The following is a 27,425-nucleotide window of genomic DNA, read 5'->3' on the forward strand; positions in this document are numbered from 1 at the left end:
AAAAGTGCATTAGTGTCTCAATTTCCCCAATCCCCTCCAACACTTGTCACTTTCCTTTTGTCATATTAACCAATCTAATAGGTGTTGGGTGGTAGCTCAGAGTTGCTTTAATTTGTACTTCTCTAGTAAATAGTGATTTAGAGCATTTTTTCACATGACTGTAGATAGTTTTGATTTCTTCATCTGAAAACTCTCTATTCATATCCTTTGGCTATTTATCAATTGGGGAATGACTCATATTCTTACAAATTTTACTCAGTTCTCTATATATTTGAAAAATGAGGCCTTTATCAGAGAAATCTGGTATAAAAATTTTCCCCAGTTTTTTGCTTTCCTTCTCTTCTTGGCTGCATTAGGGTTTGTGTGTGTGTGTGTGTGTGTGTGTGTGTGTGTGTGTGTGTGTGTGTGTAAAACCTTGTTAATTTAATGTAATAAAAATTATCCATTTTAAATTGTGTAATGCTTTCTGTTTCTTGTTTGGTCATAAATCCTTCCCTTATTCATGGATCTGATAGGTAAAGTATTCCACACTCCCCTAATTTGCTTATATCACTCTTTATATCTAAATCATGTACCCATTTTGAACTTATCTTGTTATACTGTGTAAGATGTTGATCTATACTCAGTTTCTGTCACTCTACTTCTCAGTATTCTCAGCATTTTTTAACATCAAATATAGAGTTTTTGTTCTAAAAGCTTGGATCTTTGCATTTATCGAACACTAGATTACTATAGTCATTTACCATATGTATTGTACTATATGCCTAATGTATACATCTAGTGTGCTATGATATTTATAAAAAGAATCCATTCCTATACTATTGTAGCCTTTACATACATTTCCTCATTTGATTCTTGATGACAACCCTTGTACATCATGTATGTAATAATATTGAGAATGTTACATTTTATTTCTTTAGGCTGTATAATATCTTTGTGAGAAAGGCTCTATAATAATAACAACAACAACAATAATAGCATTTATATAGCACTTTAAGGTTTACAAAGCACTTTACAAATATTATCTTATTTGATTGTCACACAACAGTGGATGAAACTGAGGCAGATAAAGGTAAGGTAACTTGACAAGGTCACTCAGCTGATAATTATTTGAGGCAAGATGTATTGTATGCCTAATCTATTCCACTCATCCATCACTCTATATCTTAGCCAGTACAATATTCTTTTGACGCTTACCATTTTGTAATATAGTTCAATATCAGGTACTGCTAGGCCACCTTCCTTTACTATTTTTTCATTAATTCTCTTAATATTCTTACCCCTCTGTTCTTCCAGATGAATTTTGTTTTGTTTTGTTCTAGCTCTACAAAATAATTTTAGTAGTTTGATTGGTATGACACTGAACAAGTAAATTAATCTAAATAGAATTATTATTTTTAGTAGCTTGGACTACCCATGAACAATTCATATTTGTCCCGTAGTTAGATTTGACTTATTTGTGTGAAAAGTGTTTTGTGATTGTGTTCATATAATCCCTGGGTTTGTCTTGGCAAGTGAACTCCCGAGTATTTTATGTTGTCTACAGTTATTTTAAGTGGAATTTCTTTTTATCTCTTCCTGCTATTCTTTGTTGGTAATACGGAAATACTGATGATTAATGTGGTTTTATTTTATAGCTTGAAATTTGCTGAAATTGTTAATTGTTTCAACTATTTTAGTTGATTTTCTAAGATTCTGTATGTATACCATCATATCATTTGCAAAGAGTGATAGTTTTGTTTCCTCATTACCTATTCTAACCCCTTCAATTTCTTTTTCTTCTCTTATTGCCCTAGCAGCATTTCTGGTACAATATTGAATAATTATGGTGATAATGGGTATCCTTGCTTCACCCCTGATCCTACTGGGAAGACTTCTAGCTTAACCCTGTTACAGACAATGCTTGCTGATGGTTTTAGATAAATACTACTTATCATTTTAATGAAAGCTCCATTTATTCCTATGTTTCCCAGTGTTTTTAATAGGAATGAGTTGCATTTTGTCAAAAGCTTTTCCTGCATCTGTTGAGATAATCATAAGACTTTTGTTGGTTTTGTTATTGATATGGTCAACTATATTGATCGTTTTTCTAATATTGAACCAGCCCTGCATTCCTGGTATAGCTCTCACCTAGTCATAGTATATGACCTTTGTTATATGTTGTTATAACCTTGTGGTCAGGGATTGGTTTCTTGCCTTCATATCCACAGTGCCTACTCCTGTGCCTTCCTTATAAGAGCAGCTTAGTCAGTGTTAGTTGAATTAAATATACTACAAGGTCAGGTTCAAGTGCCACTTCCTTATACTTTAGTGACATCTTTTAAAAATTCTGATCTTTTCTTGGAATCCCAATCCTGGGCACTTGAAGTAATCCTCATCGATGAACATTTACCGAGTATCCAACTTATTGTTTGTCCTTCATTCTCAAAGTGAACCATGACATTGGGAAGGTGATGTTATGACTTGGAAGTGAATTGGATTTAAGTGAGGCAGGGGTGTGCAAAGTCTCCAGTCTTATTCTCTCCTCCTGAACCATCTGGTTCACTGGCAAGATATACATTGGGATGACTGGAGATGGCTGCAGATGTAGTGGTAGACCTTGGATTTTTAAGCTAAGGCCTTCTCCAGGTCTCAATTTATCTAAGGCGACACCTATCTAGTAAAAATCAATCCAAGTGGGAATGTACTGAATAGAAATCCCTGAGTGCTAATCCTTAGCACTCAAGAGTTTGTCATCTGAGCAGAGGCATCAAAAAAGCATCCCACTGGCTTACCATATTCTCAAGTGAGGCCTGATTCAGATCGAAATGTCATTGGGAAATATTGAACACAATAAATTAAAACCAATTTAAAACAGATAATGTTAATTTGTGGTTTTCTAAGTGTATATGAGACCAGTAGGGATATGTTTCTATTTGAGTTTGACTCCACTGAAGAGGAATGAATAAACATGGTTTCAAATACAACCTGAGGATGATAAAAAAGATCTGTAATATAAAAGGTAGAGATGTTTAGATTGGACTGGTTAATAAAAAGAGTGCATGTGATTCACTTTAGAGTAGAGGTTTGGCATAGACTCAGGAAGGTTTATCAGGAGTTTGGGTGGGTTAGGGAATGGGAGGAGATGAGTGTGTAATGGCAAGGAGTTGAAAGGAATACATAGTTGACAGCAAAGATGCTCATCTGACTCCTTTTGGATGTTTTGTGGATCCATAGCAGAAAATGGGTCATGTAATCTTATTTCTAGGGTGCCTACTGATCTGCAGAACACTGAGAAGGGCAATGAGAAATACAAAACAGTGTAAGACTTGGTTTATAGACTGGTAAAAGTGTCAGCTAGGTGGCACAGTGGATAGATACCAGGCCTGGAGTCAGAAAGACAAATCTGTTCAAATCTGGCCTCAGACACTTGATAGCTGTGTGACCTTGGGCAAGTCACTTAATCCTGTTTGCCTCAGTTTGCTTATATGTAAAAGAAACTGGAAAAGGAAATGGCAAACCACTCCAGCATCTTTGCCAAGAAAACCCCAAATTGAGTCATAGAGGGCTGGATGTGACTAACTGACTAAAGAACAAAAGTGTAAGAGAGTAAATAGGGAGAGATGCAGAACTTGCAATTTCCTGGGTATAGGAAACTCTCAGATGAGAAGATTCCTTCTACATATTCAAGTTGTCATTTTCTCTGCAACTTAGAGTCTAAGAGAGAGTTGCCTAGAGCACTAAAAGATTAAATGACTTGCTCAGGGTCACATAGCTAGTATGTGTCTGGGACATGAACTCAGATCTCTGTAGCGTCATTCCTCTCTATCCATTCTACCATGCTGCCTCAAGGCAGTAAATAGTTGGCTGTATATTGATTGGTATAGAAAATAAGTGACCTTTAGAGAAGAGGCGATGTAATGTAGCAGAAAGTACTAGCCTGGCTGTCAGGAGACTTCCAGGGTTTTAGCCCCAGCTCTGCCATTAACTCACTATGACTTTGGGTTGGTGGAAATGGAGTGCTGGAAGAGAAAGTTCTCATTGACCTCTTCAAGCATTTACTGTCTGCACCACTTATGTGGCATTAACTATGTGCTAAGTTCTATTGCTATTTATCATTCTGTGTGTATATCCTTTCCATCAGTACAACATACCCCTAGTTCTGCTCACTTCAATTTTCATCAGTTCATATAGGTCTTATCATGGTTTTCTGAGAGCATCCTGCTTGTTATTTCTCATAGAACAATAGTATTCCATCACAATTATATACAACTTGTTTAGCCATTCCTCAATTGCTGAACATCCCCTCAGTTTGCAATTCTTTGCCACCACAAAAAGGGCTGCTATCAATGTTTTTGTACATGTAGGTCCCTTTCATTTTTCTTTGATCTCTTTTGAATACAGATCTAGTAGTGATATAGTCAGGTCTAAAAGTATGCACAATTTTATAGCCCTTTGGGTATAGTTCCAGATTGCTCTCCAGAATGGTTGGACCAGTCCATGACTTCATCATCAATACATTAGGGTACTGATTTTTCCAAACCCTGTCCAGTATTTTTCATTTTTCTTTTGTCATGTTAAACTACCTGATAGGTGTGAGATGGTAATCCAGAGTTGTGTGTTTGCATTTCTCTAATAAATAGTGATTTAGAGCATTTTTTCATATAGCTATAGATAGCTGTGATTTCTTCTTCTGAAAACTGTTCATATCCTTTGATCACTTGTCAGTTGGGAAATGGCTCTTATTTTTATAAATTTGACTTAGTTCTCTATATATTTGGGAAATGAAGCCTTTGTCAGATAAACTTGCTATAACTTTTTTTTTATATTACTTCATTATCTGTGGTACCTTTTAGAAAAATGTAGTTTCCCCAATTATTTCTTTTAATTGGGTCTATTTTTGCCTTTGCTTTGTCTGAGAACATGATTGCTACCCCTGCCTTTTTTTTCAACTTCAGCTGAAGCATAATAGATTCTGCTCCAGCCCCTTATTTTTACTTTATCAGCATGTGTCTTTCCGTTTCAAGGGTATCTCTTGTTCACAACATATTGTTGGAATCTGGTTTATAATCCATTTTGCTATCCACTCCCCTTTCATAGGTGAGTTCATCCAATTCACATTCATAGTTTTGATTACTAATTGTGTATTTCCCTTTATCCTATTTTCTTTTGTTTATCCTTCTCTCTCTTTTTGCCCTGTCCTTGAAGAGTTAGTTTTGCTTCTGACCATTGCCTCCTTTAATCCACCCCCCCTTTTTATCACTCTTTCCCTTTCTCTTATCCCTTTTTGGGTAAAATAGATTTCCATACTCAATTGAGTGCATGTGTATGTGTGTGTGTGTGTGTGTGTATGTGTGTGTGTGTGTGTGTGTGCATGTGTTTCTCTCTCTCTCTCTCACACAGACACACACACACACATTCTTACCTCTTTGAACCACTTCTGATGAGACTGAAGTTCAAGCATTGCCTACCCCTTCCCCCCTATTTTGCCTTCCACAGTAAAAGCTCTTCCTTTGTTCATCTTTTACATGAGATAATTTCCCCCATACTTCCTTTCCCTTTCTCCTTTTCCCAGTGCATCCCTCTTTCATACCCCTTGATTTTTCTTTAGATCGGGACAATGTAATTGATTCATACCTGTGCCCTTTGCCTATGTACCCTCCTTCTAAGTGCCCTAATAATTATAAAGTTCTTAGGATTTACATGCATCATATTCCCATACAGCAATATAAACAGTTTAACCTTATCGAGTCCCTTCTGATTTCTCTTTCATGCTTACCTTTATATGCTTCTCTTATATCCTGTATTTGAATGTCAAATTTTCTATTCTGCTCTGGTCTTTTCACCAGGAGTGCTTGAAAGTCCTTTATTTCATTAAATATCCATTTCCCCCCGAAGGATTAAACTGTTTTGCTGGGTAGGTTCTTCTTGGTTGTAATTCTAGCTCCTTTGTCTTCAGGAATATCACATTCTAAGCCCTCTGCTTCTCTAATGTGGAAGCTGCTAAATCTTGTGTGATCCTGACTGTGGCTCCATGATATTTGTGTTTTTTCCTGCTGCTTCCAATGTCCTTCTCCTTGTCCTGGGATCTCTGGAATTTGGCTATATTATTTCTTGGAGTTTTCATTTTGGGTTCTCTCTTAGAAAGTGATTGATAGTTTCTTTCAATATCTATCTTACTCTCTGGATCTAAGGTATTAGGGTAGTTTTCCTTTATAATTTCTTGAAATATGTGGTCTAGGCTCTTTTTCATTGTGGCTTTCAAGTAGTCTAATAATTCTTAAATTATCTCTCCTAGATCAATGAAATAGAGACTCCATTAGAGAGGAATACAGGAGTTGCCTTGCTACAATGGGGCCACAAATTACATAAAAAATTTGTAGTGGATGCAATCAACATGCAAGAACAGAATATGGGCTCGCAGTTTTACAAAACACTTTTTCTTACAACCATTCTGCCAAGCAGGAACCAAAAATAATTACTAAGGTATGTAGGTGGCACAGGGGATAGATTATACGCCTTGTAGTAAGGGTGATCTAAATTCAAATACACCTTTAGACACTTCCTAACTGGGTGACCCTGGTCTAGTCATTTAATTACCTTCTGTCTCAGTTTCCTCAATTATAAAATAGTATTAATAACATTTGCTATCATTTATATAGCACCTACTATGTGCTAGGCACTGTGCTAGATACTTTACAAACATTATGTTATTTAATCCTTACAACAACTTTGGGAGGTAGGCATTACTATTATCCCCATTTTACAGGAAACTGAGTCAGGCAGAGGTTAAATGGCTTACCCAAGATGCCTCAGATAGTAAATATCTGAGCCTGGATTTGAACACAGGTCTCCCTTACTCCAGGCCTAGAGCTCTATCCACCATGCCTACCTAACTACCCTAATAGAATACCTCTTTACAGAGTTGCTTTAAAGATTAAATGACATACAGTATGTAAAGCATTCTGCAAACTTCGAAGCACTATATAAACCTGTCTAGCACTATTATACCTATTTTCCCTCCCAGATAACCAACTGAGGAAAGAGGTTAAATGATTTTCCTATAGCTATAAACTGTAGAGCCAAGACTCAAACCCAGTTCTTATGGCTTCAAGTCCAGGTCAGGGTCAGTCATGTTACTCTGTTTTCCCTCAAGAAATTGGGCTGGAGGGCTGGGGTAGAGCTGCCACCAGAGTCCTGGGAAGCTTGCCAAAAGTGTTGAATAGGCAGCTAGAATCAGTTGTCTGGGGATAATCACATCTATTATATCCCTACCAAAGGGCTAAGCATGATGAATTGGGAGCTGGATGTAGCCAATACCTATTCAAGTGTCCTAAGAAAAGAACACCAGACTTGAAGGAACATCCACGTAGAGGTTCTGGGGGCATGATTGAGTCATGGCAGACTCCATAATGCCAGTGGAGTAGGCTGAGCAATGTGGCCTCAGGGAAACTCATTCAATCAGTAAATTAATCAATAAATATTTATAAATTGCCTGCTGTATGCCAGCCACTGGGCTAAGTGCTGGGGGTTATATAGAAAGGCAAAAGACAATGCCTGCCCTCAAAGAGTTTATAATCTAATGGAGGAGACAATATGTAAACAAATATATCCTAGGCCATTGCCAGTCATCTTGACTTATGTCTTGCCGCTGGACTCTGATGACTCTGGAGGAGAAAATGAGACTGATGAATTTGCACAGCTCTGCCTCACTTAAATACAACTCACAAGCAAGTCATCACCCTCATGATGTCATTGCTTCTCTTAGAGGATGGAAAACAAACAACAATATGAAGTAAGCTATGTATAGGACAAATAGGAAATAATTACCAGAGGGAAGGCAAGAGAATTTATAAGGTTGGGGAAAGCTCCCAGTAAAAGACGAGATTTTAGTTCAGACCTAAAAAAAGTCAGAAAAAAGCAGTTGTTGAGACTGAAGATATTGAAAAGCCAGCCAGTGATCCACAGGTCAAATTATTCTTGAGCCATATGACTTTTCTTATCACTCTATACTGTTAGTGACCATCTCATGTAAATAGACTCATCCTAGGCTCATTATGCCTTAATTGTGAGAAGGTGCAGTGTTGGTAGAAGAGGGCAGATGCTGGAACTATAAGCATAGAGTCAAGGTGGCAGAGGTGGAGTGTTAGTACTACAACATGAAAAAGTATGGGGTTGGAAGTTTTAGCCAAAAAAGAAGCAGACTCACAAAGAAATACGAGAAGAGATAGAAGTATGCATATGGGGGAAACATACCATTGATTAGTGGCAGGATGATATAGTGAGCGGAATGCTAGCTGGGAGTGTGGAGATCTGGGTTCTAGTCCTAGCTTAGACAGTAATCAGCTATGTGACTTCACCTTGTTAGGTCTCAGTTTTTCCATCTATAAAATGAGAGAATAATGCTTATCTCATCTAGCTCACAGGATTGAAGGACTGGATAAAACAGATGTAGAAGCACTTTGAAAAATACAAATTGCTTGCTAAATGGAGATAAATTTCTATCATTATTAATAGAAAGTATAACAGACATTGGCATATGAATCCCAGACTCATCAGAATTAGAAGAGACTTCAAAAGTTCTTTAGTCCAAACTATACCTGAAAAAGAATCTCCTTTATAATAAAACCAATAAATGGTAACCTGGTCTTTGTTTCAAAACCTCTGGTAAGAGAGAACCTGGCTCCAGGGAAGTAGCTCCAATTATTAGGAAGTTTTTCCTTACATTCACCTGAAATTTACCCCTCTACTCTTTCCACCCATTCTTCTCACTATAGTTTGGCCAAGCAGAATAACTTTGATCCCTCTTGCACATGACATCTTCTATAATAGTAATAATAATAACAATTTACATAGCAATTTAAGGTATGCAAGGCACTTCACTATGTTATCTGATGCTTAAAACAGCACTGTGAGATGTTCATCCTTCATTTTTGTTTTGTTTTTTATCCTTTTTTTTTTTTGGTGAGGCAATTGGGGTTAAGTGACTTGCCCAGGGTCACACAGCTAGTAAGTGTCTGAGGTCGGATTTGAACTCAGGTTCTCCTGATTCCAAGGCCAGAGCTCTGTCTACTATACCATCTAGCTGCCCCTGATCCTTCATTTTTGAGGAGGACTTATGACATCATGGGGTGGTGTCTTGACTTGAGTGTGGATTGGATTTAAGTGAGGAAGAATTGTACAGAGTCATCAGCCTCATGCTCTCTTCCAGAATCATTGAAGTCCAGCAAGACCACATGTCTTGACTACATATGCCACCATAAGGAAGTGTGGACTGGATCTGAATCCTTGTTATGGTATGTCACTATGAAATTCATGCACGCTATTCCACCATATTCTATTGTGTTTGTCTCATTGGCAATTTCACTGATGGCACCACAGTTCAATGGGAAAGCCAAAAGATCGACAAAAGTAAAAATAGGACCCCAACCCATGAAGTAACTCCTTGTTCTCCATCTCTTTGGATCATAGGCAGCTAGGTGGCACAGTAGATAGAGGTCTGGACTTGGAGTTGGGAAGACCTGGATTCAATTCTGGCTACAGATACTTACTAGCTGTGTGACCCTAAGCAAGTCACTTAATCTTTGCTTCAGTTTCCTCCACTGTTAAATGGGGACGATAATAACACCTACCATCCAAGACTGGTGTAAGGATTCAGAGATAATAATTGTAAATTGCTTAGCAAAGTAGGTGCTTAATAAATGCTCACTTCCTTCCTTTTGGCTGTTAGTCATGATAAAGTTATATGTTGCATTTTGGGGGTAGCTAGGTGGCACAGTGGATAGAGCATGAGGTCTGGAGTCAGGAGGACCTAAGTTCAAATCTAGTCTCAGACAGTAGCTGTGTGGCCCTGGGCAAGTCATTAAACCCTGTTTGCCTCAGTTCCTCATCTGTAAAATGTGTTGGAGAAGGAAATGGCAAACCACTCTAATATCTTTGCAAGAAAACTCCAAATGGGGTCACAAAGAATCAGATACAACTGAAATCACTGAACAATATGATATATTTATGAGTGCACAGCACTTATTGGGAGATAGCATGGTACAGGGGAAAGAGTGCTGGATTTGTAGCAGAGGAACTGAGTTCAAATCCTGGCCCTTTCTCTTAATACATATTTGATCTCAGGCAAGTCATTTGGCTATTTATTCTAGGACTCTGCTTCTTCCTGTAAAATGAAAGGTTTGACTACGTTACCTGTCAGGTTCTTTCTTACTCAAAGTCTGTGATCCTGTTGTTGGAGTGAGTGAAGTCACTGGCTTTGGGCATCATTGGCAAATGCTTCCTGTTATACTCTTATCATGTAAAGGTATTGTCTCAGGTTTCTCTGCCTTCCATGAGAACCTGTGAGCCAATCATCTTGCAAGGTATGATGACCCCCTGACAGGACACAGACAAACATGACCCCAAAGTAGGACCTGTACCTCAGGGTACACAAGCAAGTTGACTTTGCCTTTAGCTAGCAACCAAAGTCTCTCACCCTAAACAGGACTCTTGACCTCATGCAAAAAGCAAAGATGAACCCTTGCCCTGTCCGACGCCTCAGATGCTGGACTATCTCAACCTCTGTATGGCTCGTGGACAGCAGAAGATTCAGTCTCAGCAGAAAAATGCCAAGAAAACCAAGCTGGACAGAAAAAGAAACAAGGACATGATCAGAAGGCTGCTGCTAAGGCTGTCTTGATATATACCTTCACTGTCTCCTGAACCCCAACACCTCCAAACAGTACTTCAAGAGCAAACATTCTAAGACTCCACTTCCTCCAGAATTGGCTGATGCTCAGGCGTAAAGTTGTTTCTAGGTGAATTCATGGCACCTACTGATTCTTCTACTATCTCAGACCTTGGACAATAAACCTGAAGCTACTTTTCTAACAAACTGTTGATCAGCAAAAAATAAGAGGGCCATAGAAACACTCATTTTTTGCTGTTCCTTTTGGCCTTCATGCAAAGACAATTCTTTGTAAACGTACAGTTGGGCCCTGATTTGGAAATCCTGAAAATCAGTCCATCCTTGTTATAATTTTTTTTTACAATTATAATTATATTGATGTTCATACTGTATAAAATAATTCATTTAATAAAGTAGTACTTTGATTTTATAACATCAAAAAAAGCAAAGATGAGGTAGAGCAGTAACAGCTTTGTGTCTTAGAGTCTTGCCAGACACTGAGCACCCAAATGCAGTCCAGACTTAGTGGCAGGATATCAGTCGGGCTAACCTCAGCAAATCAGGACGTTCAGATGCATGGAAAGGACCAACAGCAATGGAGTTGTCCCAAAGCAAACTGCTAGTACAAGACTGCTGAGAGCCTAAGGGTTCACATGAACAACTACTTTACTAAAAACCTTCCACTCAATGACCCTCCTAGGTAAAACAGCCTGTAAGACAAAGTCATCTTTATGTCCTCCTAGCCCAAAGAGAGGCCACTGGACCATATCCCAATTGTCCCAAGAGGACTTCTATATCTGGTATAATAGACCAGTACAAAAAGTAGAGATGCCCTGGCAGCAATGCTCTGGCCCTCAGCTAGCAGTAGTGATGAAGGCAGTGGTACCCAGCCTACAGGCAACAGTTTGGATAGTACCGTCAGCAGCCAGATGAGGAAGGCAATGTTGCTTCTTGGCTATTGTGGGCCAGGAAGCTCTGATGCAAATGGGGCCATTTGAGTTGACTCTCCCTCTTCCTCACCCATGGCTGTTGTGAGTCAGGACATTGTGAGACAGACATTGTGATGGATTGGCCTGAAACTCAGCAGTGAGCCTTCTGGGTAAAGAGTAAATAAGCAATGTTCTAGGTATGGCGTAAGCAGGAAGCTTCTGATCTCAGGGAACCTTGTGAATTGCCTTTTACCAGGACTTCACCAAATTGATTATTGGCTTATGTTTTTTATAGAAGTTTAATCCTTACAAGGTACTTTAAAAACATTGTCTTATTTATTCCTCAAAGAGCCTTATGGACAGGTAGTGAAAGTACAATCACTATGTTTATATCTGAGGAAACCTACTATGTGCACTGGGGATACAACTCTGCTGTTAAGGGAGCCATGTCCTACTAGAAGAAAACAATATGGACATAACATAAACACAGGAGTGTGCACGCATGTGCGCATGTGCACACACACACACAAAGAAAAAAATGCACAGTGATTGGGGAGAATTAACAACTGGGGAGATCGAGAAAGGTGTCTTGTAGGAGGTAGCACTTGAGGTAAACCTTGAAAGGGGATCAGAGCTCCAAGAGGCAAAAGGGAAAAGACAGAGCTTTCTAGGTATTAGGGACAGCCTATGTAAAGCACACAGTCAGGCAAAGGAATGTCATATATGGGGAACAGTAAGTACTTAGTACCAGGGGCAGCTAGGTGGCACAGTGGATAGAGTGCCAGCTCTAGAGTCAGGAAGACACGAGTGCAAATCTAGCCTCAGACTCTTACTAGCTGTGTGACCCTGAGCAAGTCACTTAACCCTGCTTGCTTCAGTTTCCTCATCTATAAAATGAACTGGAGAAGGAAATGGCAAACCACTCTAGTATCTTTGCCAAGAAGACTCCAAATGGGTTCATGAAGAGTTGGATGTGACTAAATAACAACAAAGCATTTTGGTTTGGCCGGAGCGTGGGGTAACTGAGAGGAATAATATGTAATCAACTTGGAAGGATAGGCTGGGGAGAGCCAGATTGAGAAGGATTTCAAATGTCAGAGGGTAGTTTGTTTTTTTAACCTAAAGGCAATAGGGAGCCAACAAAGCTCCTGATACAGAAGAGTTATATGACCCTAGGCAAGTCACTTAACCACTTTGTGCCTCATTTTCCTCATCTGTAAAATGAGGAGAATGGTGATTGCATTGTTTAGAATTCTTAAGTCTTTCAAAAGTGTCCATTTTTACAACATTGTTGTTATAGTATATTGTTCTCCTGGTTCTACCCACTTCACACTGCATCAGTTCATACAAATCTTCCCTGGTTTCTTTGAAACCACTGCTTTTATTATTTTTTATAGTTCAGCTATGCATGTTTGCCACATGAATTTTCTTTTTTAATTTTTTTTGAGGGGAGGTGAGAGGAAGAGAAAATAAATTCTTTTTAATTAAAAAAAACATTTTAGGGACAGCTAGGTGGCACAGTGCATAGACCACTGACCCTGGAGTCAGGAGGACCTGAGTTCAAATCTGGCCTCAGACACATAACACTCACTAGCTGTGTGATTCTGGGCAAGTCACTTAGCCCCAACTGCCTCACCACCACCACCACCACACCACCACCACCACCACCACCAAAAACAACAAAAACATTTTAAATGAGTGGATTGGACTCCCTCCAAATCTAAATCTATCATCTTATGATCATTTGGTTTGGTAGAGCAAAACGCCTCCTTAAAAATCGTCCTTCAACTAGCTACCTTGCTTGCATATGTCAGAATCCTTCAAGCTTCCTTGAAAGAGGAAACAATAGATGTAACAGATAACTTTGTTCATTGACCTTCTGATTATCGATATCAGCAGAGGCTTTAAAAATGATATGATCACTAAAGGTGCTTGCCACCATTGTGGAGAATGGCCAGTGCAGGAAATATTCCCCATTGAAGTATTCCCTTTGAACAGTCAGGTCACTAATTTTGTTTTTAGATGACATTGTATTGATTTCATCAGTCCCTAGAAGATGGAAGACCCTTCTAAATTAGATCTATAATCACTTGAAGCAGTTTGACCTAACTCTTAACACTGGAAAATGCATGACCTATAACATGTGTGAAGTTAGATAATATGAGGCAACAGTGTGAGAAGTGTCAAAAGAGAAGATTTGATGATGAATTAAGGAAGATATAAGATAAGAGGTACAGTTTGTAGGAGAGAGGGTTTTTTTTTTTTTGCATTGCAGAAGCCAGGAAAAATTTTATGGGGGAATAAGAATTGGTTGGAAAGGTTGGGCAAAAGTTGGCAAAACAGAACAGAGGGGAGGGTTTGCCAAATGAGGAGCCAAATGACAGGAGCATAGTATTACGGGCGGGTTTAAATTTTCTAATCTAAACCCCCTCAAGTTAAGTCAAGAAGCATTTATTAAGCACCTATGCTATACTACATATGTACTATATATATGTATATATATATGATATATAGATAGATAAATAGATAGATAGATAGATAGATAGATAGATAGATAGATAGATAGATAGATATACTATATGCAGACACTGTATTAAGTGCTGGGTATACAGAAAAACAAAACAATTCACTGCTCTCAAGGAGCCCACATTCATATGAAGGGATGCAACAAGTAAATGACTATATACAAACAGGATATAGACAAGATAAACTGGAGATAACCTTGGAGGAACAGCACTAGTATTAAGAGGGATTGGGAAAGGCTTCTTGCAGAAGGCAGGATTTTATAGGTGAGAAAACTAAGGCTAAGGCTTGCCAAAGGTCATGCATCTAGTAAATTGCTGAATCGGAACTGGAATCCAGATCCCCTGATGACGAACCAACATGCTTTCTTGCATCACACCTCTTAGTACAGGAATGGGAATAAGAATGGATTGTTTGGACGCTAGAGAGAAGAGTCTAGCTGTAGTGTGTTATGTTATGGGAATAGTCTTCATTTTGTCTCTGAATGTCCAATGCCTCCATACGATGTTTGGATTGAATTGGTTCATAAAGTAGGAGTAGTAGGAAATAAGATTGGAAAAGTATGCTGGAATCCCAGATTGCAATCAGTTCCTTAAATGTCAGAAGCGGAATTTTGTCTTGTGGTAACTAGGAGTCATTGATTTCTTTATTTCTTTTTTGGACAGGGGAGTGAAAAGATAAAAATGGTGTTTTGGCGTGATTAATGTATTCCTCCACTGAGACATTAAGAAAATAACTCCAGGGTCCAGTCAATACTCTCTACCTTGATAGGTTGTCGTGTCTCCCACTGTGAGCGAGCTGTGTCTAAGAGCATTTCGCAGTTCAGTTCTCCAGCCTCTCACTGGAGACCTGATAGATGGCAAAGGCTTTCAGAAAATTAGAGGTGGAAAGAATCTCCTCATAAGGTAAAGGCTACTCTAGTTTCTCGCTGCTCTTTGAAAGGGAAACACCTTGAGGGCAGGGGTCATTTTTTGCTTTCGTCTTGTATTTAGTCCCTGGCACAGTGTCTGACGCTTCCCAAGATTCTGCTCTTCTGTGGAAGGAAGACTTTCTCTGTTCCTTTGCTCAGAAAGGCCCTCAGGTCCCCTCCTGTGAATCTCGCAGGCGAAGCTGTTAAGCGATATAGGGGACAGCACACCAGAACTCATAGCCTGCAAAAAGAAGACTGTAGCTACTTCCACTTGGGGAGGTAGTGGGGCACAATGATAAGAACACTGGCTTTGGAGTCAGAGAATGCCATTTCAGATCTTACCCTCTATCACCTGTGTGACCTTGGCACAGTCACTTCAACTCTCTGGGCCCAATTTCCCCATTTGTAAAATGAGGAAGTTGCACTCCCTTCCACCCTGGCTCCATGATCCTGTTGACTCAGTCTCTTGCTCTATTAATTGTGTGCTCTTGGAACAGCATCATCCTTCCCTTCTCCCCAAATCCCTGTCACAGGTCAAAAACCAGCTGCATCGAAGGGGGAAATGCTAGAGTGAGAGAAAATGCCTTATTTAATAAAACCACACTGATGTTTTTTCGGAGGGGAAAAGGTGCCGTAGAAAGAAAAGGCACCCAAAGGGTCTTCCCATTGCCTGATCCTCCCCCCCCCCACTCCTGACCTATGCCGATGCGGTCAGACATCGATTGGCTTCCCAGCTGATAGATTGTGCCACTACTGGAGTCCTCAGCGAACGTGTAAGGAGCTCAAATAGTTGGGGGCGCAGAAGCCCAGCCCTGAGCTGAAGCTAAGGGGCCACAGCAGCAGCAGCAGCAGCAGCAGCAGCAGCAGCAGCAGTAGCGGCGGCAGCAGCAGAGGCGGCACCAACAGCAGCATGCGCTCTGACTGCCACACAGAAGCTGCTGCCGCCACAGCTGCCTGGAACACACTCTGAAGACTCTCCCGTCCAAAGACAGGCTCCTTCCTAATTAATCTCAGCGAGCGGACGGCCCCTGTACTCCTAGTGGCTGCCAGGGGATGATGACTGCTCTTCCCACACCAAGTTGAGGGAGTCCCGGCTTTGCCTAGTAGCTGGGAGAGGCAGTACTATTGAGAAAAGGAAAGAAAGAGAGAGGAAAGAGAAAGATGAACTGAAGAGTAAACATGTATGGAAATTACTCTCACTTCATGAAGTTTCCTGCAGGCTTTGGTAGTAAGTATGTCACTGGGACGGGCTGGCTGGACCTTAGTGTGAAAGAATGAGAGACAAGGGGAAGGAGGAATGTGCTGTGTTCCCCCCACCCCATCCTTCTGGAAAGGAATAATTCACTGGGATTGTTAGAGCAAGTGTGTAGTATACACAGGTGTGTAAGAAAGAAAGCTGAGTTAGAAGGGGTGTGTGTGTTGGTGTGTGTGTGTGTGTGTGTGTGTGTGTGTGTGAGAGAGAGAGAGAGAGAGAGAGAGAGAGAGAGAGACGGAGAAAGAGAGAGAGAGAGAGAGAGAGAGAGAGAGAGGGAAATCAGAAGAAGGAGAGGGAGAAAAAGAGAGAGAGAGAGAAGGAAAGGAGAAGAGACAGACAGAGAGAGAGAGAGAGAGAGAGAGAGAGAGAGAGAGAGAGAGAGAGAGAGAGAGAGAAATATTGTATAGATAGATGAGATTGTGTGGTGTATATAGAAAAGATGAGTGGAAGAGGAGTGTTCATGTGAGCCAATATGTGTGAGAATGAGTTACAGATACAATAAGAGCATTTATGTGGGAGCTAGTGTGCATGGAAGTAGAATAGTTAATAATAAAAGTATGATTACATTCCTCTTATACCACTTATCAGGAAGAAAAGCTATTGTCAAAGGCTTTGAAAATATTAACTGCCATGGAAAGGCTTGGTAACAATGATAGGGTTGTTGTCTGGAAAAGTACCATTTTCTATCCATCAGACTGAAGTGTTGGGTGTTCTTGGAGAAATAACTTGCTATTGTATTTTCTTTCTTTCCTCTCTCATCCTAAAAATCTTAAATATTTCCCCCCCACACCATGTCATTATATCTGTCATTAATATAATTTCCATACACAAGTGTGTATGTATGTGTGTGCATGCATGTAAAAACCTTATTTTTGGTAGGTACCATCAACATGACTGACCATGTTTTCCTTTTGAGGAGGCATCAACATAGACATGACACATGTTGGAGGCATTCCAAGGGCTTTTGTTCTAGTCTGAAGAAGAGAAGACTGGGGGTAGGAAAGCAGTGACAAAGGTCCTCAAACATTTGAAGTACTGGCACATGGAAGAGAGATTGATCTTGTTCATCTTGGCCCCACAAGGCAGCCCTAGGAGCAGGGAGGGGAAGTCTGAGAGAGTCAAATTTAGGCCTGATGTCTGGAAAAACTTCCCAAGCATTAGAACTGTTCCCAAGTGGAATGGGGTGCCTCAGGAGGGAATAGGCTCTCCTTCAATTGAGCTCTTCAAGCAAAGGCAGGATGACCACTTGTCTGGTATGTTATGGAGAGAATCAGTTTTTTTTCCCCCAGTACAGATTGAATTATGTGAGGTCCTTTATAACTTCAAGATTCTGTGGAAGACTTTTTCCACAAAAGGACAATTGGTAATTGGTTCAGTTAGAAAACAGTCCTCTTGGTGAAACAAATGGGTTGTCTGGCAGTATGTAGACCAGATTGTTGTTGTTGTTCGTCCTTCATTCTCAGAGAGAACCAATGACATCAGGAGGATGATGTCTTGATTTGCAGTGAATTGGATTTAAGTGAGGCAGAGCTGTGCAAAGTCATCAGCTCCACTCTCTCCTCCAGAGTCATGGGAGTCCAGTGGCAAGACATAAGTCAGGATGACTGACAATAGCCCTGGCTGAAGTGGGAGCCCCTGGTCTTTTTAAACTAAGGTCTTTTCCAGGTTTTAGTTTGTCTGAGGAAATGACCATCCAGTAATTAAAGGCTGGGTAAGAACTGAAGCAAAAGATGGCCTAGTTGGCCTTCACAAAAGAATCAGTCTGGAGGGGGAAGATGCTCAGAGTTTCTGGCAGAACCATTTAGACCAAATAAATGACTACTTGACTAGAGTTCTTACTTCTAGGCTGGTGGCTGTGGTTCCATGAAATTCCACGCAGTCTGTAGTAGCCATACTGGAGCCTTCACCATGTGTCACTTGTAGGTAGCGCAAGGCAGAGAGACAACAGGCCAAAAAAAAGCTATATACCGATAGGATGTAGATGGAATAAAATAGGTATAACCTGGAAGAGAAGGCACTAGCATTAAGGAGTGATGAGGGGGGAACTTACAGGTATGAGACTTTACAGATGAGAGAATTAGGACTGAGCCAAGTAAGGCAAAGATTTTTCTGAAGTCTTGAAGGCAGAATCCCTTCTCACTTCCTCACTGGACAGGTAGCCATTTAATACAGAGTCATTTGGGTCTAGAAACTCCTGGTGATTAGTGGACGGTTCTTCTTGTCTTCCACCTTTAGGGAGCAGGACATTTTCCCATGTATTAGGATACCAAAGAGTAGATCTGTACCCAGTCCAGAAAGCAGTCAGTTCCACGGGCAATAGATGAGACCAGCATAGGACTGTAGCACAAGAATGAAGGACAGTTTGGACTGAGGTTAAGTGGTGGCTGATGAAGCTTCATACAGCAAGTCAGAATCTGTCTCCAGTCCCCAGTAAGATCCTGGGTGTGAAAAGACTTCAGAACCCCAGGGTCAGGGCATATGTCATGGACACAGAATTGTAAATAGCTGCTTTCTTTCTCTCTAAGTACAATTGCCTAAGGAATGTACTCATGTGGCACCATTCTTTTCCAGGACCTTCTAAGTTATTTACTTATAGTAACGCATTAACACTAACAATACCCTTTTGAGGCAAAAAAATATATTTTTTTGTTATTTTGTCAACAGCTTGGTGAAAAGCTAGGGAGGGGTGTGTGCAAGGTTAACTGGGAGGGGATAACAAATTAAGGTAAAGAGAAATGAGGGGAACCTGAATAAGCTTAAGTTGTGACATAATACATAGATCTCAATTCAGATGTCTGGCACAGTGCTTTACACATAATAGGTGCCTAATAAATGTTTGTTGAAGTGAATCAGATTGAATTTCAGGAGCTCTTTCTGCTAGATTCTGAATTTTTAGAGATTCTTTTTATCTTAAAGATAGATTATCTCATTTTTCAAATGAGGAAATAGAAGTGAATGACTTCTGCAAGGTCACAAAGCTAGTTAGTGGCAGAGCCCTCCCATGGGAGAAAGAACTTAAATCATCAGGGCTATGTTACTATTACATAAACTTGAAATCATCAAGATTTTGTTTTTCAGAGAGTAATATTATGTAAATGGGAGTAAGGAAGACCTGTGTTCAACTCCAGTGGCTGTCACATGCTAGTTGTATGATCATGAAAAAGTTACTTAACCTCTCAGTGCCTCGGGCAGCTCTGCAATTGTTGGTTTGATGGAGAGAGTGTACGCACTGGGACTTCCTCAGACCTGTAAATTTGTAGGTCCAGATCAAGTACATACATACATAGAATCATAAGCTGATACCTCTAGGTTTTAGAGGTATCAGCCTATGAGTCTTCGTATAGAGCAGGACTTTGCAGGTCATTTAACTCAACTCTATCATTCAAAAAATGAGGAAATAGACAGAAGAAATGACTTATCCAAAGTCACAAAGGTGGTGTCTATCGCAGAATTTGAACTAAGGTCTTCTGACCACAAAATTAATGATCTTTTTACTACACCCAATCTTTTCAAATAACTGTATGTAGATTAATTAGAAATATGAATTGATAAACATGAAACCAGTATCATTCTCTGAAGAACAAATGTAGCTGCTGTTAAGATAATAAAAACAAAGTTTCTAACGCATGGAATTTACTTGGTGATTGGGAGATTGACCAGTGTTTGTTATGATTAGGTTACGGTTGGCAAAAGGCAAAAATTGACACATGGATGGCAACATTCCAAAATGTGGATGGGGAAGGAGAAAAATACATGGATGTAATGGGGGTGGAGGGGAGAGGAAGACAGTTACCTAAGTTGTTTAAATATTTTCCTCTCAGACTCAGGAGAGAACAATGAAGTTTGGGGTTAGTTCTGTTGATTCTCTACAATTGTATTTGCACAAAACTGGAAATTTGGGCCAAAACACAGTATTTCAGTATTTCAAACACAGGTGCTTAGCATCACAGAGATGTGCACTGGTCCAGGGCATGGGGAAACCACTGAGGGATGAATGACGGAAATGCCAGGACTGGATTAGAGTTTCTCCATAGCCTCAACCTCTTGTTGTTAACAAATTGCTCTGCTCTGCACATATGAAATGAGCTGTGATTTATTTCCCCCTATTTTATAGATTGGCAAATCCAGGGACTTCAGACTACCATGACTCATTGCAGTTTCTCTAGGGAATCATCAGCACTCTGGAAATAACGTTTGGGATTTGTAAATGGGATCAGGTTTGCAATTGCCCAAAACTACCAGTCAATTCAGTGGTGAAAAAAAATAATCAGTCATTAGACCTATTAGTTAAAACACTCAGTCTGGTTGCCTCAGGTAGAGAGAGTCTGAGCTGTTCCAGGCTCACATCATTCCACCTTAGCGAGTGTTAGAGGCAACAGGAAACCTATCTCCCTGTCTCCTGACCATCCTCTGAACTTGGCAGCTGCTTAGCTGAAGAGATATTGTCCAGGGTGAGACAGTCTCTGCCTCCAGTCCTAGATTCTGTCTCTGAGAGAATGATAAAGAAAAATCCCTATTACCCCCTGAAGCAATTGCATAATACACGGGGTGGCCAGGAGATTAGGAGGAAGGGAAAGCTTCCTCCAAGGCTCCTGCAAGTGATTATAGGCATATTCCAGGAAAGAGGAGGAAACCTTTATTATCTTCACTTGTTTTAGCACCCAGGAATCCTGAGAGGGCCACACACTGTAGCTTAGTCCTTTAGCAAATCCACTTAACTTATACCTGACTTGCCGGGTCTCTGACAGAGCCCAATCATTCCAACACACAATCGGTCAAAATAGTCAGACTGTGTGAATGTGAAGGCACAGCCTCTTCATAGAGAGAGAACCATGCCCAGGTCACTTGGATGCACAGACAATAATAATAACATCAATAATAATACAAGAGTGGTTCGAGATAGAGAATGAACCTGTGATTTTACTGGCACTTCCAAATGGGGAAACTGCTTCTAGCAATGGGAGCTGCCACTTTCTCTGAAACTTTTTGTCCAGTAATAATAGTTGTAATAATTGATATCTATACGCACTTTAGGTTGGCAAAGCATTTTACATACATTATGGCATCAGAGACTTGAAACAAATCTGTGATGTACGTGCTGCAGGTTTTGCCATTCGCATTTTGATAGATCAATCAAAAAGCATTTATTAATCACTAGGCCTTGTGCTAAGGTTGACAACACAGAGTCAAAAATGAAATGGTCCATGCCCACGAAGGTGTCTGCATTCTATAAGGGAAGACAGCATGTGCACATGTAAATAAAGATGTACAAAAAAGATGTAATTTATTTGTTGACAGTGCTACATTGGCAGGAAAAAGGTCTCATGTAAGGAGCTGATGTTCAAACTGAGCTTTGAAGGAAACTAGAGATTCTAACAGGTCCAGATGAAGAGGGAGTGCATTCTAGACAGGAGGCCATGGCGTTTCCCATGTGATGTACATGTGTGTATATATGTGCAAAGGCACAGAGATGGGAAACTGAATCTGAGAGAGGTTAAAAAAGGCTACGTTGGAAAGAGGAAGTTAATTCATGGGCCTTGTGATCTATGAGGCTCTCACTCTGCTCACCCTGATTCAATGAAGAAGTCTCCCCTCCTCCTCCAAGAAGGAGTAGCCAGAGAGGCTTTTATGTGTGGGTGGCAGATTTGGAATTGAGCATGACTTCAGGATTGCAGTTTACATAAAAGAGTCACTTTGTAAGGTTTTATTAAGGAATATGCATAGTGTAATCTGTTTTATACCATTTTCAATTTCTATGGGAGATAGGTGACCAAACAATAACTAAGGGAAGGATTTGTGCTGAAGGGATCTTAAAATCACAGGCTCAGAAATTCAGAGATAAAAGGGACCTTGGAGACCATTTAGTCTGGCTTTTTTTTTTTTTACAAATGAGGAAACCAAGGCCTAGAGAGGTTAAGTGACATGTCTAAGAGCACACATATAGCAAATAGCAGAAATGATATTCAAACCAAGATTCTCTTTCTCCAAATCAATGCTGCCTTTTCCATTGCATTGGACAGTCACTTGGAGCTTCTGCCCTGTAGATTTCATAAGGGTTATCATCTTCAAATTTAGGGGACTCTTTTTCCCAGTGATTCTGGAAGGAAGTTTGTGCCACTTTCCACAATTTTAAAGTTGATAAAAACAAGGCAAAGTGGGAGGCAGTGATACACACACACATGTACACACACACATATACTCACAGCTCATTTCATATGTGCAGAGCAGAGCAATTTGTTAACAACAAGAGGTTGAGGCTATGGAGAAACTCTAATCCAGTCCTGGCATTTCCATCATTCATCCCTCAGTGGTTTCCCCATGCCCTGGACCAGTGCACATCACTCTGATGTTAAGCACCTGTGTCTGAAATACTGAAATACTGTGTTTTGGCCCAAATTTCCAGTTTTGTGCAAATACAATTGTAGAGAATCAACAGAACTAACCCCCAAACCTCATTGTTCTCTCCTGAGTCTGAGAGGAAAATATTTAAACAACTTAGGTAACTGTCTCCCTGGCCTTCCTCTCCCCTCCACCCCCATTACATCCATGTATTTTTCTCCTTCCCCATCCACATTTTGGAATGTTGTCATCCATGTGTCCATTTGTGCTTTTTACACCAGTGCTAATCACACCAAACACCAGTCAATCTCCCAATCACCAAGTAAATTCCATGTGTATAGAAACTTTGTGGATAAGTTCATTTACCTTGGCAGTGTACCTTCTAGGGATGTCCATGTAGATGATGAGGTTGACACAGGCGTTGCCAGAGGTAGCTCAGAGGCTCCGACGGAAAGTGTGGGAGAAAAGAGGTATTGGACTGATTACCAAACTGAAGGTGTATTGTGCTGACTCCATTGCTGTAGACCTGTGAAACCTGGACACTATGCCAGCACCATGCCAGGAAACTGAATCGTTTCCATTTGAATTGTCTTAGGAAGATTCTGAAGATCATTTGGTAAGATAAGATATGGTATTAGACCCTGAGGTCCTTTCTTAAGCTAAACTGCCAAGCACGGAAATTCTACTGCAGAGAGCTCAACTCCGATAGGCTGGCAACATCGTTCAAATGCCAAACGTATATTTGCTTAAAAGACTATTTTACAGAGAACTCGCACAAGGCAACAGCTCACATGGTGGTCAGAAAAGCAACACAGGTACACTCTCCAGGTCTCTCTGAAGAACTTTGGAATTCATGGGAGACACTGACACGGGATGACCCAGGCAGCATGCCCACATCAAAGAAGGCGCTGTGCTCTGCGAGCAAAGCAGAGCTGCAGTAGCTCAAAAGAAACACGAGATGCATAAATTTAGAGACATATCCACTTCAAATGATCACATGGATTATTTGTGCCTGACTGGTGGTAGAGCCTTCTAAGCTTGTATTGATCTGATCAGCCACAGTCAGACATGCTGTACCTTGACTCCAGTGCAGTGATGTCATTTTGGCCTTCCAGCATGAAGGACAACCATACACACACATGTGCAATATATGTGTATACACACACATTCACATACATACATGTGCATTTACATATATAGCTATCTACACAAACACATATGCCTGTCTGTACATATACCTGCGTTACATGTACATGTGTAAATATGTATATACACATATGTATAGCATTTATATTTCTTCCTGAAGACTACCTGGTCTGTAATGGCCAGACCCAGAATAGAAGAATTTATGGCCAACATCCCAGACCTTGGTTCAGCCCACTGATATGTCATTATAGCAGAGATAATCTGTGGAGAAAGAGGAAGAGGAGAAAGAGAAGGAGGAGAAGGAAAAGAAGAAGGAAGAGAAAGAGGGGGAGAAGTGCAGGTGGGAATTTGTAGCATGGATGAGAAATTCTCTGGGGGTGCTCTAATCATGCCAGGTATGCCAGAAACAGCTGGATAGATTTGGAGGCCAATCATAGCAGCCCTCTGCTTCTCCACCCCCAAGACTGAAACTAGTTGGGATGTTTAGAGAAGTTGAGTAGAAGGAACAGATATAATGATGTATCATTGATCATACTGGCCTGTGTGTAATGTTAAGTAGAGTTTGCACTAGCATTGTAGATAGATCTGGAGAATGAATGAAAGGCAATATTAAGTGCTCGTTATACGCCAGTCACCGTGTTAAGTTCTGAGAATACAAGTATAAAAAGAGAGACAATTTCTGAATTCAAGGAGTTTATAATCTTCTAAGGAAATCAACACACATAAAGGAGTGGTAGCTTTAGAATGGAGTTTTGATCTAGGAAGTCACAGAGATGGTAAGTTGATGTATGTGATTAGGAGAGATGGTTAACATAACAGTGCCTAACATGGTGGGTGAGTGTAGGATGTTCACAGTTACCTGCATTAGTCATAGTCATGGGGTTAGTCGTAGTGCTTGCTATTCCAGAGCCGAGATACAGCACCAGAATAGGCAAGAGGACAATGAGACCTTCAGAGGAAGCTCTGAAGTTATCTAGTATACCCCTCATTTTACATATGAGGTAACTGAGGCTGAGAAATTAAACAGTTTGCCTAAAGTTAGACAAGTAGATGGTTATAGAGCAAGGGTTTTAATCGAGATCCCCTGATGCCAAATCCAATACTCTTTCCATTGGACCATTCTGCCTTTTGCACATGTAGCCTGTTGATCACCCTTTCCTCCTTCATACTCTCATTTTTTGAGGTTTTCAGGACACCACTCTCTCCTGCTTCTCTTCCTACCTATCTGACCAATCCCTCTCTGTCCCCTTTGCTGGGTTCTTATCCAGATCATGCCTTCTAACTGTAGGTATCTCCCAAGGTTCTGTCCTGAGCCCTTTTCTCTTCTCCCTCTATACCACTTGAGGAATCTCATTGGCTCCCATGGATTTAAATACCATCTCTATGTTGCTGATTCTCAAATCTACCTCCACTGCCTTTTAGAATTCTCAAATTAGATGTCCTATAGACATCTTAAACTCAGTATGTCCAAAACAGAGCTCATTATCTTTCCCCCTAAATCTTCCCCCCTCCTACCTTTCCTCTTACCCTGGAGGGTGACACCATCTTCCTAGTCCTTCTGGCTTGGAATCTAAGAGTCATCCTTCACTCCTCACTATCTCTAATGCCTCCCCCATTCCCCCATATTTGATCTGTGCTCAGGTCCTGTCAATTTCACCATTGCATCATCGAATGCAGCCCCTTCTCTCCTTATGATATACAACCCCGGGAAGGTTTTCATCACCATATAGTTGGACAACTGCAGCAGCTTTCTGGTGGGTCTGCCTGCCTCAAGTGTCTTCCTGCTTCAATCATCCTGAATTCAGCCACTAAAGTGATTTTCCTAACACATAGGTCTGACTGTGACACCTCCCCACCTCCCACCCCACAACTCAATAAACTTCCATGGCTCCCTATCACCTCCAGGAGAAAATTCAAAATGCCCTGTTGGGCATTCAAAACCCTTCATAACCTAGCCCTCTCCTAAATCAGTCTTCTTACGGCTTCGTCCCTCACACATACTTCAGTGACACTGGTTTCCTGGCTGTTCCATGAATAAAACACTCTGTCTTTCAGCTCTTTCATTTTCTCTGGCTGATCCCCATGCCTGGAATGCCTCCCCTCTCAGCTCTACCTATTGGCTTTGCTGGCTTCCTTCAAGTCCCTTCTAACATCTCATTTTAGATAGGAAGCCTGTCCTAACCCCTCTTAATTCTGTGTCTATCCCCCTTCCCATTTATCCTGTATGTAACTTGTTTTGAGGGTCTTCCCTTCCCAGATTGATTCTTTTAGGAAGGCAACTTATGTTATCTTTTGTCTCAAATCTTACCTAGCCTTTAATTGCTGCATGGTGTTGCTTCAGACAAATTGAGACCTGGGAAAAACCTTAGCTTAAAAAAGCCAAGGTCGCTCACTGTCCAGGGCCATTGCCAGTCAACCTGCCCCATGTCTTGCCACTGGACTCCGATGACTCTGGAGGAGAGAGTGAGGCTGATAACTTTGCACAGCCCTGCCTCACTTAAAACCAATTCACTTGCAAGTCAAGACATCACCCTCATGATGTCATTGGTTCTCTTGGAGAATAAAGGGTGATCAACAAACAGCCACAACGTATTTATTTGCTCGTTGTCTCCCCCCTTAGATTGGGAGCTCCTTGAAGGCAGGGACTATGTTTTGCCTTTTTTTTGTATCCCTAGTGCTTAGCATGGTGCTTGATATACAGTAGGTGCTCAATAAACACTTATAGGCTGATTGAGAGCCTACAGCTGCTATCTGACTGACCCAGCAGAGATGATTTTCCCTAATCCCTAGAGGAAGTACATGGAGTATTCAGTAACACATACAAGAAGAAAATATCAGAGTTCATAGATGTAGAAAGCTAGTTGGTAAGGTGACCAAGTGGATTAATTCAATATACTTAAATGGATCTGTGATCTTAACAATTCAGGGGTTCTCTCCACTGGTACAGATTGCAACCATTCGTATCTGCTCATCCCATGAAACTTTGGTCCATGCTATCCAAAAAGTTCACTATAGGGGATCTACCCAACATGCCAGAGGGCTTCCTTGATTTCTCCTGCTAAGGGGACTACTGGAGTGCTCTTGGTTTTCAACATTTATCCCTTGTTCTTGTCACATGGCCAGCCCTTCCTGTCATATAAATTTGATGACATCCTTTATTTCTATTCTTCTTTGGAGTTTCTCACTGGTTATATGCTGCTCACATCCAATATGTTTTTTCTTTTACAATGAAACAAAATTAAACAAACTAACAGTTCTTTTGGTTTGAGCATTTGATACCTTTTGAGGCATATTCATGTACATTTTATTTTTTTTTTTTTTGCTCTGTGGTAACTCTAGGACAGAGGTTCCCAAACTTATTTGGCCTACTTCCCCTTTAAAAAAATTACACAATGCCCCCCCCCCCCACTACTACTTTATTTAATCTTCTAATGTTGTTTTGAAAAATTGCATCATTTCAAAAAATATATAAAATATATGCTTTTTACATGATGCATCTTAAATTTAATAAGTTATTATAAATTTGTGGTTTTTTTCCTGCATTGAATTTTGATGATGCGTTATTGCATCATGTAACCATATAGTACCTTATTGTAAACAAATCATTACACTAACATATTCTTGCCAATGCATGCTCGACTTCTTAGCAATGTGTGATGTACTCACCTGCCAGCA

The 27,425-nt window shown here is 40.5% G+C and overlaps 1 protein-coding gene and 1 pseudogene across 1 annotated transcript in view; both read left to right on the forward strand.

The window, feature by feature from the left end:
* RXRG (retinoid X receptor gamma) overlaps window positions 1-27,425 on the forward strand; it is a 201,938-nt gene that overhangs the window by 68,960 nt on the left and 105,553 nt on the right. The gene's annotated exons all lie outside the window — the stretch shown is intronic.
* On the forward strand, window positions 10,547-10,766 carry LOC110202725 (zinc finger protein 706 pseudogene; annotated as a pseudogene).

The sequence above is a fragment of the Phascolarctos cinereus genome, unplaced genomic scaffold (genome assembly GCF_003287225.1).
Source record: "Phascolarctos cinereus isolate Bilbo 61053 unplaced genomic scaffold, phaCin_HiC Scaffold_5;HRSCAF=322, whole genome shotgun sequence".
Classification (NCBI taxonomy): Eukaryota; Metazoa; Chordata; class Mammalia; order Diprotodontia; family Phascolarctidae; genus Phascolarctos; species Phascolarctos cinereus.